Source organism: Dendrobates tinctorius, unplaced genomic scaffold, assembly GCF_039654945.1.
Source record: "Dendrobates tinctorius isolate UK_male_01 unplaced genomic scaffold, ASM3965494v1 ptg000432c, whole genome shotgun sequence".
Taxonomy (NCBI): domain Eukaryota; kingdom Metazoa; phylum Chordata; class Amphibia; order Anura; family Dendrobatidae; genus Dendrobates; species Dendrobates tinctorius.
Window position 1 is genome coordinate 1,571,226 of NW_027362095.1, and position 14,634 is coordinate 1,585,859.

Consider the following 14,634-nt stretch of genomic DNA (forward strand, 5'->3'; position numbering starts at 1 on the left):
GACTTGCCATCTCCACAGCAGGGGAACAGCTGGCAGTGCTGAAACCCACTAACACTCGAACGAATGTGTTTGGCTCTGTGGAGATGACACTTCTGAACACCAACTGACGCTGTTGGAGCCCAGGATTAGGCGAGGAGCAGGCTGGGGCCTGTTGCTTTTGGCAGGTGAAGGCAGCAGGAGACTTGCCATCTCCACAGCAGGGGAACAGCTGGCAGTGCTGAAACCCACTAACACTCGAACGAATGTGTTTGGCTCTGTGGAGATGTCACTTCTGAACACCAACTGACGCTGTTGGAGCCCAGGATTAGGCGTGGAGCAGGCTGGGGCCTACTGGATTTTGGCAGGTGTAGGCAGCAGGAGACTTGCCATCTCCACAGCAGGGGAACAGCTGGCAGTGCTGAAACCCACTAACACTCGAACGAATGTGTTTGGCTCTGTGGAGACGACACTTCTGAACACCAACTGACGCTGTTGGAGCCCAGGATTAGGCGAGGAGCAGGCTGGGGCCTGTTGCTTTTGGCAGGTGAAGGCAGCAGGAGACTTGCCATCTCCACAGCAGGGGAACAGCTGGCAGTGCTGAAACCCACTAATACTCGAACTAATGTGTTTGGCTCTGTGGAGATGTCACTTCTGAACACCAACTGATGCTGTTGGAGCCCAGGATTAGGCGTGGAGCAGGCTGGGGCCTACTGGATTTTGGCAGGTGTAGGCAGCAGGAGACTTGCCATCTCCACAGCAGGGGAACAGCTGGCAGTGCTGAAACCCACTAACACTCGAACGAATGTGTTTGGCTCTGTGGAGACGACACTTCTGAACACCAACTGACGCTGTTGGAGCCCAGGATTAGGCGAGGAGCAGGCTGGGGCCTGTTGCTTTTGGCAGGTGAAGGCAGCAGGAGACTTGCCATCTCCACAGCAGGGAAACAGCTGGCAGTGCTGAAACCCACTAACACTCGAACAAATGTGTTTGGCTCTGTGGAGATGACACTTCTGAACACCAACTGACGCTGTTGAAGCCCAGGATTAGGCGAGGAGCAGGCTGGGGCCTGTTGCTTTTGGCAGCTGAAGGCAGCAGGAGACTTGCCATCTCCACAGCAGGGGAACAGCTGGCAGTGCTGAACCCCACTAACACTTGAACGAATGTGTTTGGCTCTGTGGAGACGACACTTCTGAACACCAACTGACACTGTTGGAGCCCAGGATTACGCATGCCGCATGCAGAGGCCAATGGGCAGCGGTTTTTATGGAGGTTGTTGACTACTACTGATTCTAACCATGCTTCACTTAGGCCTCTGGCTCCACTGTCTCTACTATTTACCCTGGCCTCCAACCCCGCCAGCTACATCTCTGAAGTGGCGTCAGCACAATCTACACTTGTTCCTGTGTTACTGGTGCTCAGTCCCGTCAGTTGATCCCCTGATGTTTGTCTGGCAAGTTCGCCAGCTCTGTCCTCATTCCCACTACTGGTTATGGGAATGTGGCAGAGCAGGAGACCTTGCCGGACACACATCAGGGGATAAACTGATGGGACTGAGCCACAGGAACACAGGAACAAGTGTAGATTGTGCTGACGCCACTTCAGAGATGTAGATGGCGGGGTTGGAGGTCAGGGGAAATAGTAGAGACAGTGGAGCCAGAGACCTAAGTTGGGCACGGTTAAAAATCAGTAGTGGTTTGAATGTTGATGGAGCTGGTGACTTTGCCGTCCACACAGCAGGGGATCAGCTGGCGTTACTGAACCCCACTAACACAGGAGCTAGTGTGTTTCTCTGCAGACGACACATCTGAGCGACAACTGGCTGTGTTGAAGCACAGGGATTATAGTTCAGGTGGTAGAAAAATGAACACACCAGCAGACCTGGATACAGTTGCCAACCACTAATTTAGTCTGTAAGAGGAATGGCAAAGTCTTTGGAGATCCAGGCCTTGTTCATTTTCAGAAAAGTCAGCCGGTCAACATTATCGGAAGATAGTCGCGTGCGACGGTCTTTTAGTACACCACCTGCGGCACTAAAGACACGTTCCGATAATACACTGGCAGCAGGGCAAGCCAGCACCTCCAATGCATACTGGCTAAGCTCTGGCCATGTATCCAGCTTAGAGACCCAAAACTTGAAGGGGGAAGAGCCATCTGGGAGTACAGCGACAGGGCAAGACATGTAGTCTGACACCATCTGACGGAAGCGTTGCCTCCTGCTGACTCGAGGCGTCGCTGATGGTGTAGACAATTGTGGTGGACACACAAAGCTTTGCCACATTTGGGCCATAGTGGTCTTGCCTTGTGCTGCGGCGCTGCCTCTGCTCCCTCTTTGTGCAGAGTTTCCTCCACTGCCTCGACGCACAGAGCTGCTTTGTAAAGCACTAGCAAGAATGCTGTCGGGTGGAATGGAAAACATTATGGACTGCACCAGTGACTCTTCGTACTCCCGCAGTTTACGCTCCCGGTTCAACGTTGGTATGAGCCTTTGTACGCTGTCCCGGTAGCGAGGATCTAGGAGGGTGTACACCCAATAATCAGCCGAGACGAGAATGTGGGCGATGTGGCGGTCGTTTCTCAGGCACTGCAGCATGAAATCAACCATGTGCTGCAGACTCCCAACTGCCAAAGAACCGCTGTCCCCTGTTTGAGGCGTGACCTCGGCCTGCTCTGCATCACCCCACCCTCGCTGTACATACTGAGTAGAGGTTTGTGTACCTCCCTCCTCTGGAGAGATGTCTTCCTCCTCCATCGACTCCTCCTCATCCTCCTCACAAAGTGTCCCCTGCCTAGGCCTTTGTGAGGAAACACGTAGCGCAGACTGTCCAGAAGCAGATGGCATTTGGGACTCCTCATCCTCCACCTCTTCCGAAACCTCATCCCTTAGTGCTTGCAGTGTTTGTTGAAGCAGGCAGATAAGGGGGACAGTCATGCTGACTAGTGCATCATCTGCACTCGCCATCCGCGTGGATTCATCGAAGGCACGCAAAACGAGGCAGATGTCCTTCATAGAGGCCCACTCAATGGTGCTGAAGTGTGAACGGCGCACAGTGCGACTTGTTTGCGCCTGATGCAGCTGGTACTCCATGACTGCTGCCTGCTGCTCACACAACCGCTCCAACATATGTAACGTTGAATTCCACCGGGTGGGTAGGTCACATATGATGCGATTTTCCGGAAGGCCAAATCGTCGCTGCAGAGCAGCGAGGCGCGATCTTGCCGTGCTGGAACGTCGCAAGTGAGCGCACTCTATGCGGACCTTGTGCAACAGTGCATCAAGATCCGGATAGTCCCTCAGAAAGCTCTGCACGACCAAGTTAAGCACATGTGCCAGACATGGGATGTGTGTGAGGTTGCCTAGGCCAAGAGCTGCCACCAGATTTCGGCCATTGTCACACACTACCAAGCCCGGCTTGAGATTCACTGGCCCAAACCACACATCGCTCTCCAGCTTGATAGCATTCCAGAGCTCCTGCGCTGTGTGGCTTCGATTCCCCAAAGAAATTAATTTGAGTACAGCCTGTTGACGTTTGGCCACGGCTGTGCTCATATCGGTCGTAACAGTCTCCTGCTCTGCTGTTTCTGAGGAACTTGAGTAGGAGGAGGAGTCTATGTGTACAGACTGGAGTCCTGCAATCCGTGGCGTTGGAAGAACACGTACAGCGCCACTCTCCAGATCTGTACCCGGCTCCACAACATTGACCCAGTGGGCAGTGAGGGAAAGGTATCGTCCCTGTCCATGGTTACTGGTCCACGCATCGGTGGTCAGGTGGACCTTGCTACTAACGGCGTTTAGTAGCGCATGTTTTATTTTGCCCTCAACATGTTTCTGCAGGGCAGGGACGGCTCGCCTGCTGAAATAAAAGCGGCTGGGCACGTTGTATTGGGGGACTGCCAATGCCATTAAGTCCCGGAAGGTGTCAGTGTCCACCAGCCTGAATGACAGCATTTCAACTGCCAGAAGTTTGGTAATGCCAGCATTCAGAGACTGTGCTCGGGGATGGTTTGCCGAGTAAGGGCGCCTATTATCACATGCCTGTGCTACCGATGGCTGTGATGGATGGGAACGTGCTGCTATGGGTGGAATCTGACAGGGTCTCCGGACAACAGTGGCAGAGGTTCTTCCTTGGCGATCCTGTGAGGAAGCCGAACCAGCAGTGTGTGAGCTGGAGGAAGAGGCCCCAACACGAACTGAAGAGGTGGTAGGTGGTGCTGTACGTTGGCCTACGTCTTCAGGGTGTCTCTGCAACTCCAACTTGTGCTTGGTGCGCACATGTTTCCACATATTTGTGGTATTGAGGTTGCTGACATTTCTCCCTCTTTTGACTATCTGATGACACAGCTTGCATTTGACAAAGCAAATGTCATCTGCAACTGTGTCAAAAAAGGACCACGCACTGCAACTCTTGGGAGCGCCCGGTTTGCCTTTGGAATGAGGAATGCTCCTAACGGGTGCCGAAGTGGAGGGTACAGGCAACCAAGTCTTCCCCCTCCCTCTGCCTCCTGTTTTGGCCAGTAGGGGAATCTCTTCCTCCGAGCTGCTCCCACCACCTTCCTGTTCCTCACGCCATGATGGGTCAAGGACCTCATCATCTTCCCTCCCCTCTTCAAACAGCTGCTTCTCCGGGGTTGTCTCGCCAGCACCGTACGCACCAGAAAGTGGCAACTGAGTCTCGTCATCATCTGATGCGTACTGAGGTGTGCTGACCATAGGCACTGGCCCACTCGCCTCTTCAGATTCAGAGGGACAAAGAAGTTGAGCATCACTGCATACTCCCTCTTCTTCACATTCAGGAATGCTGCTTGGCTGGCCCCCTCTTTCCAAGCCAACAGATTCCGAGAACAGAAGTAGAGACTGTGATGGCTCCTGTCCATGTCTCTCTGACTGCCTGGGCACTTTGGCAGGTGGTGAAGAGACAGATGGTTGCTCTTCGGTGCTCTGATCCTGAGAGGATGCGGAAGTAATTGAAGTCGATGCGTTAGCTGCCATCCATCCGACAACGGCTTCAATTTGTTCCTCCCACAGCAGTGGGGTACGTTGAGGTCCTACAAAGCTGCGCATAAAGGACTGTTGCCTGCTAAAACTGGGGGATGCTGATCCACTGGTGCCCGCAGCAGGCCCAGAATCCCCACGTCCTCTACCTGCTGAATCCCCACATCCTCTCCCTGCAGAATCCCCACGTCCTCTCCCTGCTGAAACTCCACGCCCACGCCCACGCGCCTTACTCCCTGCCTTCTTCATCTTGCCAGACTGCTTAAGATAGGCAGAAAAGTACAAAGGGGGGCCTTAGTGTGCTTATTCCTGAACAGCTGGTTACAGGTACAAGAAACACTAATTTTATGAAGTGTGTGTGTGTGGACTACACTTTAATAGGAGCTGATGTGGCCTACACAAGTTCCAAATGTAGTGTTTGGTGAACTTTTTTTGTGGTTTCTTTGTTGGAAACAAACTCAAAGTATGTGAACAAAGAATTGAAACTGATAGTATCACCAACGTTTTGGAGCTATTACAATGCAGGCAGGTAACCTACAATGCAAAAGATGAGGCTCCAAAAAAATTGGGTAATACAAATCTGGCTGCGCCGGCAGGGCACAAGCCAGAAAAAAAGGCTCCTCTATCTACTCCTATATAGTGTTTGCAACCAACCAATGTTGATGGATACGGATGGATGCACACTAATAGGAGAAGAAAAAATGAGCTGCACTCAAAGACAAATATGTGTGAGGCAGTGACGCACGTTGAGCGTCCTACAACCAGACGTAGCTGCAGGACACTCTACTCAGCGTGAGCTGCACTCACACACAGTCAGAGACCTCTCAGACAGCCGTCAACAGTGCAGCTAATTGGGCACTGGCACTGACAGACTGCAGAAAGGCTCCGCTGTGTACTCCTATATAGTGTTTGCAACCACCGTAGATGGAGACTGATGGATGCACACTAATAGAAGAAAAAATGAGCTGCACTCAAATAAAAATATGTGTGAGGCACTGACGCACGCTGAGCGTCCTACAGCCAGACGTAGCTGCAGGACACACTACTCAGCGTGAGCTGCACTCACACACATTCAGAGACCTCTCTGACAGCCGTGAACAGTGCAGCAAAGTGGACACTAGCACTGAAAGGCTGCAGAAAGGCTCTGCTGTCTACTACTAGTGTTTGCAACCAACGTATATGGATACGGATGGAAGCACACTAGATTGAAATTATGTAAAAAATGCAGCTCAAAAAATAAAAGATGTATGAGGCAGCAGTGATCACACTGGGTGGCCTACAGCCTGACGTGGCTGCAGGACCCACTCCACAGGGTGAGCTGCACTCACACAGCCCTTGCAGACAGCTGTGAACACTGCTGCTAGGGCAAAGAAGGCTACAGTGGTGGTTTATGTAGCCTGGGTAAAGCACTAGATGTTTGGTGGAATCGCTATTTCTAACTGTCCCTCACAGTCTTCTACAGCAGCCTGTCCCTAACTGAATTCACAGCAGAGTGACCAGAAATGGCGGCTGCGGTGGCTTTTATAGTGCATCATGACATCATTTTGGCAGCCAATCACAGCCATGCCAATAGTTAACATGCCTACATGCCTAACAGGATGTGCCCACACTTCGGAGGATTCCCATTGGCTTAATCAAAGCAAGCAGGCTCATAGCATGATGGGAACTTCCGATTCCGATTCCGGAATCCGATATGACAAAAGTATCGGAAGTCAGTATCGGAATTCCGATACCGCTAATATCGGCCGATACCCGATACTTGCGGTATCGGAATGCTCAACACTAGTTGTCACGTTCACCTCACACGCGAACGGTCCCCAGTTCGAAACTGGATAGAAGCATGACATTAGGCGTTGATATTAACCCTCCGTCAGGCGCAATAGATCTGACAGGCACGCAGTAATTAGTTTCACTTCTCTCTCCTTGCCCACTTATCAGAAAACCCCACCCCTCCTAGTTATCTCCTGACTCTACAGGCTCTGTGAAACCTGATATCACAGTGACTCAGCAGACCTTCTAGTGAGCAGATATCAACACTTTGGCTTCTCAGGCACATTGCGCCTGATTTCAACACAAATTGAAAGGTTAGTATTTTCTTTTTTTATTCATCACGATTGTGTATTTAGCTTGTTTTATGAAGGATTAATGCTAAGTTAGTGTACATAAGTACTGTTTTCTTAGACAAAAGGAGGGTGGCTTCTAAGGCACATTGCGCCCTAACACATACTCTTTCTCTCTTGCTTCAGATTTTCTGCTTCAATGGCCAGAAAACAGTATGATTCATCTAAACCCCTTCATTTAGAAGAAATGAAGATTTTTTTGTTAGAAGATGATGAGGAAGAACCAGCAGTAACTGAGGATTTAGAGGAATCTAGTGACATTTCATCTGAAGATGAGGTAGCAGAATGTAACACTGATTCTGGAACAGAGCAGGATGGTGATGACACTGATACAGAGGAAACAGACACAGATCTAGCTTATTATTTGGGCAAAGATAAAAATACAAAGTGGAACAAAAAGGCACCCAAGAACAAACAGCGCAGAGAATCCCACAATATTATTACACACCTTCCTGGAGTTATTGGAAGTGCTAGAAAAGCTAAAACTGCAGTGGAATGTTGGAGTAATCTAATTACAGATAGCATGTTGGAAACTATTGTTCGGTTCACTAACCAGTATATTGACACAATCAAAGAGCAATTCTCCAGAGAGAGGGACATCAAAAACACTGATGTGATTGAACTCAAGGCATTTATTGGCTTGTTATACCTAGCTGGTGCTTTCAGAGCAAATAGGCAAAGTTTGGAGGAGCTGTGGGGGACAGACGGTGATGGCATCGAAAAATTCAGCCTTGTGATGAATCTGAAACGATTCAAAGTCCTGATCCGTTCTCCGTTTCGATGATCGAAGTACCCGGACAGAACGAAAAGGTTATGACCGGCTTGCACCAATTCGGGACATATTTCAACAATTTATTATGAATTGTCAAAAAAGCTATTGCCCGGGGCAAAACCTCACTATTGATGAGATGCTTCCAGGTTTCCGTGGAAGATGTGGTTTTCGGCAATATATACCATCAAAGCCAAACAAATATGGAATTAAAATTTTTGCCATGGTTGATGCAAGGATGATGTACACTATGAACATGGAAGTTTATTGTGGAAGACAACCACCAGGTCCTTTCAATGTGAGCAACAAGCCTAGTGATGTGGTAAAGAGAATTGCTGAGCCAATGTTTGGATCTGGTCGAAATATCACTGCTGACAACTGGTTTACTGACTTTGATCTGATTTATTTTTTTAAAACGAAAAAGCTGTCATATGTGGGAACTGTTAGAAAAAACAAAAGGCAGTTGCCGCCAGATTTTCTATATACAAAAGGCAAACAACAGTATAGCACTATGTTTGGGTTCAGTAATGGAAAGATTTTAGTTTCTTACATCCCACGCGAGAGGAAAAATGTGATTTTGGTCTCTTCATTACATAATGATTACACCATTGATCCAGAGTCTGGGGAGCTAAAGAAACCAGAAATCATAACTTTTTATAATTTGACCAAAAGCGGCGTTGACACTGCTGACCAAATGTATGGCAATTTCAATGTAAGTCGAAATACCAAACGCTGGCCGATGGTAATCTTCTTTACAATGCTGAATGTGGGTGGCATCAACTCACAAGTAATTTACCTCGGTAATGAACTTAAACAAATGCGCAGAAGAATGTACCTAAAACAATTGGCTAATGAACTGGTGAGTGGAGAGCTAAGCCTAAGAAGTTCAAAGACGGTTGGAATGCCCCTTGCCCTGCAACACCAGTTGAAGAGATATCGTCCCAATGATGTTCCAGAACAAACACCGACTCTACCACCTTCTAAAAGACGCAGTTGTACTACCTGCTCATTTGTATCTGGTTTCAGAAGGCTTTCTAAATATGACTGCAAAATATGTAAAGAATCAATCTGTCTTTCCCATGCAACTTTCGTCTGCCAGCCTTGCTTTTCTAAGAGTACCTGTGCGCTTCTGCTGCAATTGAAACCACTGAAGATGAGTAGAAAATAATTAAGTAACATCTAAGTGCAATATCCTTTAAGTTTTTTTCCATAATTTTATATTTAAGCAATAGTTAAGTAAAGATAACTGGAGCCTATTTGGCGGTACTACCGAAAAGTGGTACTTTTAGTTTTAATAAGTTTATGGTTAATAAATGGTTTTTTTTTGCATCTGATTTGGTGTAATCTCTTTTAATACATTCCTATGAAGGTCACTGACTACTTCTATAGTCCTGAAATTGAAATATGTAGCTACTATAGGTGGTTTTCTGACCTGTGCTTGTCAGGCACATTGCGCATGAACTGAGGAGAATCTATATTGCGCCTGACGGAGGGTTAAAGCTTTTGACGTTGAGTCTCTGTTCTCGATGGCTCGTCATGACCACAGTAACGTTCCGCAGCCTGTTTCTGTAGTGTAGTGGTTATCACATTCGCCTAACACGCGAAAGGTCCCCAGTTCGAAACTGGGCAGAAACATGCTGTTACCCTTTGGTACCCAAGCTTTTGACTTTCAGTTCTTGATCTCGATTGCTTGTTGTCACCACAGTAAGCGCTTGCATCTGGTTTCTGTAGTGTAGCGGTTATCACGTTTGCCTCACATGCGATAGGTCCCCAGTTTGAAACTGGGCAGAAACACAGCTTTTTCTCTTGGAAAACGATCTTTTTGACTTTCAGTGCTTGTTCTTTATTGCTTGCCATGACCACAGCATTTTTTGCTTGTTTGAATTGGTTGGCTTCTGTAGTGTAGCGGTTATCACGTTTGCTTTACACGCGAAAGGTCCTCAGTTCGAAACTGGGCAGAAAAACAGCGTTCCTCTTGCAAACTAGCACTTTTGACAATGAGTGCTTGATCTTTAATGCTTGCCATGACCACAGTAAATGTTCTTGTCTGGTTACTGTAGTGTAGTGATTGTCCTGTTTGCCATCCTCCTGAAAGTTCCCTGTTTTGATCCCGGGCAGAAACATGTGGCTTTTCTTTATTTTGATCACAAACGTATATTGTTGGCTTAATTAGCCTTAGTTAGCATATTCTATTACTGGTTTAATGAGCATTACGTTTACCAATGTGATTATTTCTACCCGTTTTTGCTTTTGGCAAGCATGTGTGTTTTTGACAGTGTCTAAGTGTTCCTAATTCAAGTAACACCTGATAGGATCAAGGTGTGAAAGCAGGCATCTAGGTGCTTTTTCTTTTTGGCTTTTGGACAAAGGCATGAGAATGTTTTGTGGAGCATGGTTTTGATTCCCTGTTTGTTCTTTTTCTCCAATAGCCTGACAAATAAAAGGTTCCTGTGTTGCAAAATGCACTTTGTCCTGTCTTCAGACATAGAGGAAGACCTCTTGACTTTGGCTGGCTGTTTTTTTCTTTTTCAAGTTCATTTCAGCATGTTTAAACATCTTTAGCTTTGCATGGAGTTTCTGAAGTGTAGTGGTTGTCACGTTCACCTCACACGCGAACGGTCCCCAGTTTGAAACTGGATAGAAGCATGACATTAGGCGTTGATATCAAAGCTTTTGACGCTGAGTCTTTGTTCTCGATGGCTCGTCATGACTACAGTAACCTTCTGCAGCCGGTTTCTGTAGTGTAGTGGTTATCACGTTCGCCTAACACGCGAAAGGTCCCCAGTTCGAAACTGGGCAGAAACACGCTGTTACCCTTTGGTATCCAAGCTTTTGACTTTCAGTTCTTGATCTCGATTGCTTGTTGTCACCACAGTAAGGATTTGCATCCGGTTTCTGTAGTGTAGCGGTTATCACGTTCGCCTCACACGCGAAAGGTCCCCAGTTCGAAACTGGGCAGAAACACAGCTTTTTTTTCTCTTGGAAAATGATCTTTTTGACTTTCAGTGCTTGTTCTTTATTGCTTGCCATGACCACAGCATTTTTTGTTTGTTTGAATCGGTTGGTTTCTGTAGTGTAGCGGTTATCAAGTTCGCTTTACATGTGAAAGGTCCTCAGTTCGAAACTGGGCAGAAACACAGCGTTCCTCTTGCAAACTAGCGCTTTTGACAATGAGTGCTTGATCTTTAATGCTTGCCATGACCACAGTAAACGCTCTTGTCTGGTTACTGTAGTGTAGTGATTGTCCTGTTTGCCGTCCTGTTTGCCGTCCTATTTGCCATCCTCCTGAAAGTTCCCTGTTTTGATCCCGGGCAGAAACATGTGGCTTTTCTTTATTTTGATCACAAACGTATATTGTTGGCTTAATTAGCCTTAGTTAGCATATTCTATTGCTGGTTTAATGAGCATTACTTTTACCAATGTGGTTATTTCTACCCGTTTTTGCTTTTGGCAAGCATGTGTGTTTTTGACAGTGTCTAAGTGTTCCTAATTCAAGTAACACCTGATAGGATCAAGGTGCGAAAGCAGGCATCTAGGTACTTTTTCTTTTTGGCTTTTGGACAAAGGCATGAGAATGTTTTGTGGAGCATGGTTTTGTTTCCCTGTTTGTTCTTTTTCTCCAATAGCCTGACAAATGAAAGGTTCCTGTGTTGCAAAATGCACTTTGTCCTGGGAATCTTTGTTGGGAATCTCTCTCAGGCAAAACTAACAGGTCAAGGAAATTCTTATCCTCTCTTGCTGACAACTTTATCTTCCAAAAGGTAAGGGAGAAAACAAGGGCAACTGCTACCTTGGATCTAATCCTTATAAACAGGGAGGAAATGGTTGAGGAGGTAAAAGTGGCTGGGACCCTAGGAGGTAGCGACCATCCTATTTTAGAATTTTGGATAACTAGAGGCGGAAGACCTGTGAAGACTCAGACGTCAAGGTTAGATTTCAGAAAGGCAGATTTTAAGGGATTCAGAAAGAGAATTGGAGGGATCCAATGGCTGGATATCCTTAAAGACAAAAATGTCCAGGAAGGATGGGAAATCTTGAAAAATGAAATTCTCAAAGCACAGTTGTTAACAATTCCGAAAAGAGGGAAGAATAGGAAGCAGTTAAGGAAACCAGGATGGATGAACACAGAACTTAAGCACATGCTAAAAAGGAAGAAAAAAATGTTTATAAAATGGAAAGAGGGAGGCATATCTAAAGAAGAATATAATGCTGTCTGCAGAACCTGCAGGGCACAAATCAGATTATCTAAAGCTGAAAATGAATTGAGGCTTGCAAGAGATGTCAAAAGCAATAATAAAGGATTTTGGGGATATGTCAAAAGTAAAAGAAAAGTCAAAGATGCTATAGGATTTTTACAGGATGAAAATGATGAAATGGTAAGACAGGATGTTGAGAAGGCTGAACTTTTAAATTCCTATTTTGCATCTGTTTTCTCTCAGAAAGGAAATGTAACATCAACTGTTATTCACTGTCCTATTAAGGGAATAGAAGAATCCAGGATATCTATAAACAGAAAGATAGTGAGGAAACACTTAGCTAGCCTAAATGAATTCAAGTCTCCAGGTCCAGATGAATTACACCCCAGAGTACTGAAGGAGATAGCAGAAGAAATTTTTGAACCCCTCTCTATAATCTTTGAAAATTCTTGGAGAACAGGAGAAGTGCCAGAAGACTGGAGAAAAGCAAATGTTGTTCCTATCTTCAAAAAGGGGAAGAAGGTGGACCCAGGTAACTATAGGCCGGTGAGTCTGACTTCTATACCAGGAAAGATCTTTGAACAAATTATTAAACAACATGTATGTCAATACCTGGATAAGAATGAAGTGATTAAACAGAGTCAGCATGGGTTTGTAACTAATAAGTCATGTCAGACTAACTTAATTTCCTTCTATGACGGTATCACTGATTGGTTGGATCAAGGAAATGCTGTAGATATAGTATATCTTGACTTCAGCAAAGCATTTGACAAAGTCTCTCATACAATCCTTATTGAAAAAATGATTAAGTATGGAATGGACAAGGCAACTGTTAGGTGGATTCATAACTGGCTTAGTGATCGGACCCAAAGAGTGGTCGTAAATGGCTGCACATCCAGTTGGAAGAATGTCTCAAGTGGGGTACCACAGGGCTCTGTCCTGGGCCCTGTATTGTTCAACATCTTTATCAACGATTTAGATGAAGGAATTGAGGGTAAACTGATTAAATTTGCTGATGACACAAAGCTAGGAGGGATAGCTAATACTAGAGAAGAGAGGGAGAGGATTCAAAAAGATTTAAATAAACTGGAGAAGTGGGCAGCAACTAACAGAATGGTTTTTAACAGGGAGAAATGCAAAGTACTACATCTGGGCAATAAAAATGGAAAAAGCATATATAGAATGGGAGGAATAGGGCTAAGTGACAGCACATGTGAAAAAGACTTGGGTATACTAATAGATCACAGACTGAATATGAGTCAACAGTGTGATGCAGCAGCAAAAAAGGCAAATGCAATTCTAGGATGTATTAACAGAAGCATACAGTCTAGATCACGTGAAGTCATTATTTCCCTCTACTCCTCTTTGGTCAGACCTCATCTGGAATATTGTGTCCAGTTTTGGGCACCACATTTTAAAAAAGACATCAACAAACTGGAGCAAGTTCAGAAAAGAGCAACCAGAATGGTGACCGGTCTGCAAACCCTGTCTTATGAGGAAAGGTTGCAGGATTTGGAAATGTTTAGTTTGCAAAAGAGAAGACTGAGAGGAGACTTAATAGCTGTCTACAAATATCTAAAGGGCTGTCACATTGTAGAAGGATCAACTTTATTCTCATCTGCACAAGGAAAGACTAGAAGCAATGGGATGAAACTGAATGGGAGGAGACACAGATTAGATATTAGAAAAAACTTTTTGACAGTTAGAGTGATCAATGAGTGGAACAGGCTGCCACGAGAAGTGGTGAGTTCTCCTTCAATGGAAGTCTTCAAACAGAGGCTGGACAGACATCTGACTGGGATGATTTAGCGAATCCTGCTTTGAGCAGGGGGTTGGACCAGATGGCCCAGGAGGTCCCTTCCAACTCTACGATTCTATGATTCTATGATTCTATGATTCTATGTAGCATGCATGTAGTATATATGTAGTATGTATGTAGCATGTAGTATGTATGTAGCATGTAGTATGTATGTAGCATGCATGTAGTATATATGTAGTATGTATGTATGTAGCATGTAATATGTATGTAGCATGCATGTAGTATGTATGTAGCATGCATGTAGTATGTATGTGGTATGTATGTAGCATGTAGCATGCATGTAGTATGTATGTAGTATGTATGTAGTATGTATGTGGTATGTATGTAGCATGTAGCATGCATGTAGTATGTATGTAGTATATATGTGGAATGTATGTAGCATGTAGTATGTATGTAGCATGTAGTATGTATGTAGCATGCATGTAGTATATATGTAGTATGTATGTATGTAGCATGTAGTATGTATGTAGCATGCATGTAGTATGTATGTAGCATGCATGTAGTATGTATGTGGTATGTATGTAGCATGTAGCATGCATGTAGTATGTATGTAGTATGTATGTAGTATGTATGTAGTATGTATGTGGTATGTATGTAGCATGTAGCATGCATGTAGTATGTATGTAGTATATATGTGGTATGTATGTAGCATGTAGTATGTATGTAGCATGCAGTATGTATGTAGCATGCATGTAGTATATATGTAGTATGTATGTAGCATATATGTAGTATGTATGTAGCATGTAGTATGTATGTAGCAT

The 14,634-nt window shown here is 45.4% G+C and overlaps 3 non-coding genes across 3 annotated transcripts; all 3 read left to right on the forward strand.

Annotated features, from left to right (window-relative positions):
- Nucleotides 1-9,420: 9,420 nt before the first annotated feature.
- Nucleotides 9,421-9,493, forward strand: TRNAV-AAC (transfer RNA valine (anticodon AAC)). The gene has a single exon. It is a non-coding gene; the product is annotated as a tRNA-Val (tRNA).
- Nucleotides 9,494-10,590: 1,097 nt separating this feature from the next.
- Nucleotides 10,591-10,663, forward strand: TRNAV-AAC (transfer RNA valine (anticodon AAC)). The gene has a single exon. It is a non-coding gene; the product is annotated as a tRNA-Val (tRNA).
- An 86-nt stretch (nt 10,664-10,749) lies between these two features.
- On the forward strand, nt 10,750-10,822 carry TRNAV-CAC (transfer RNA valine (anticodon CAC)). Its single transcript has one exon. It is a non-coding gene; the product is annotated as a tRNA-Val (tRNA).
- Nucleotides 10,823-14,634: the final 3,812 nt, after the last annotated feature.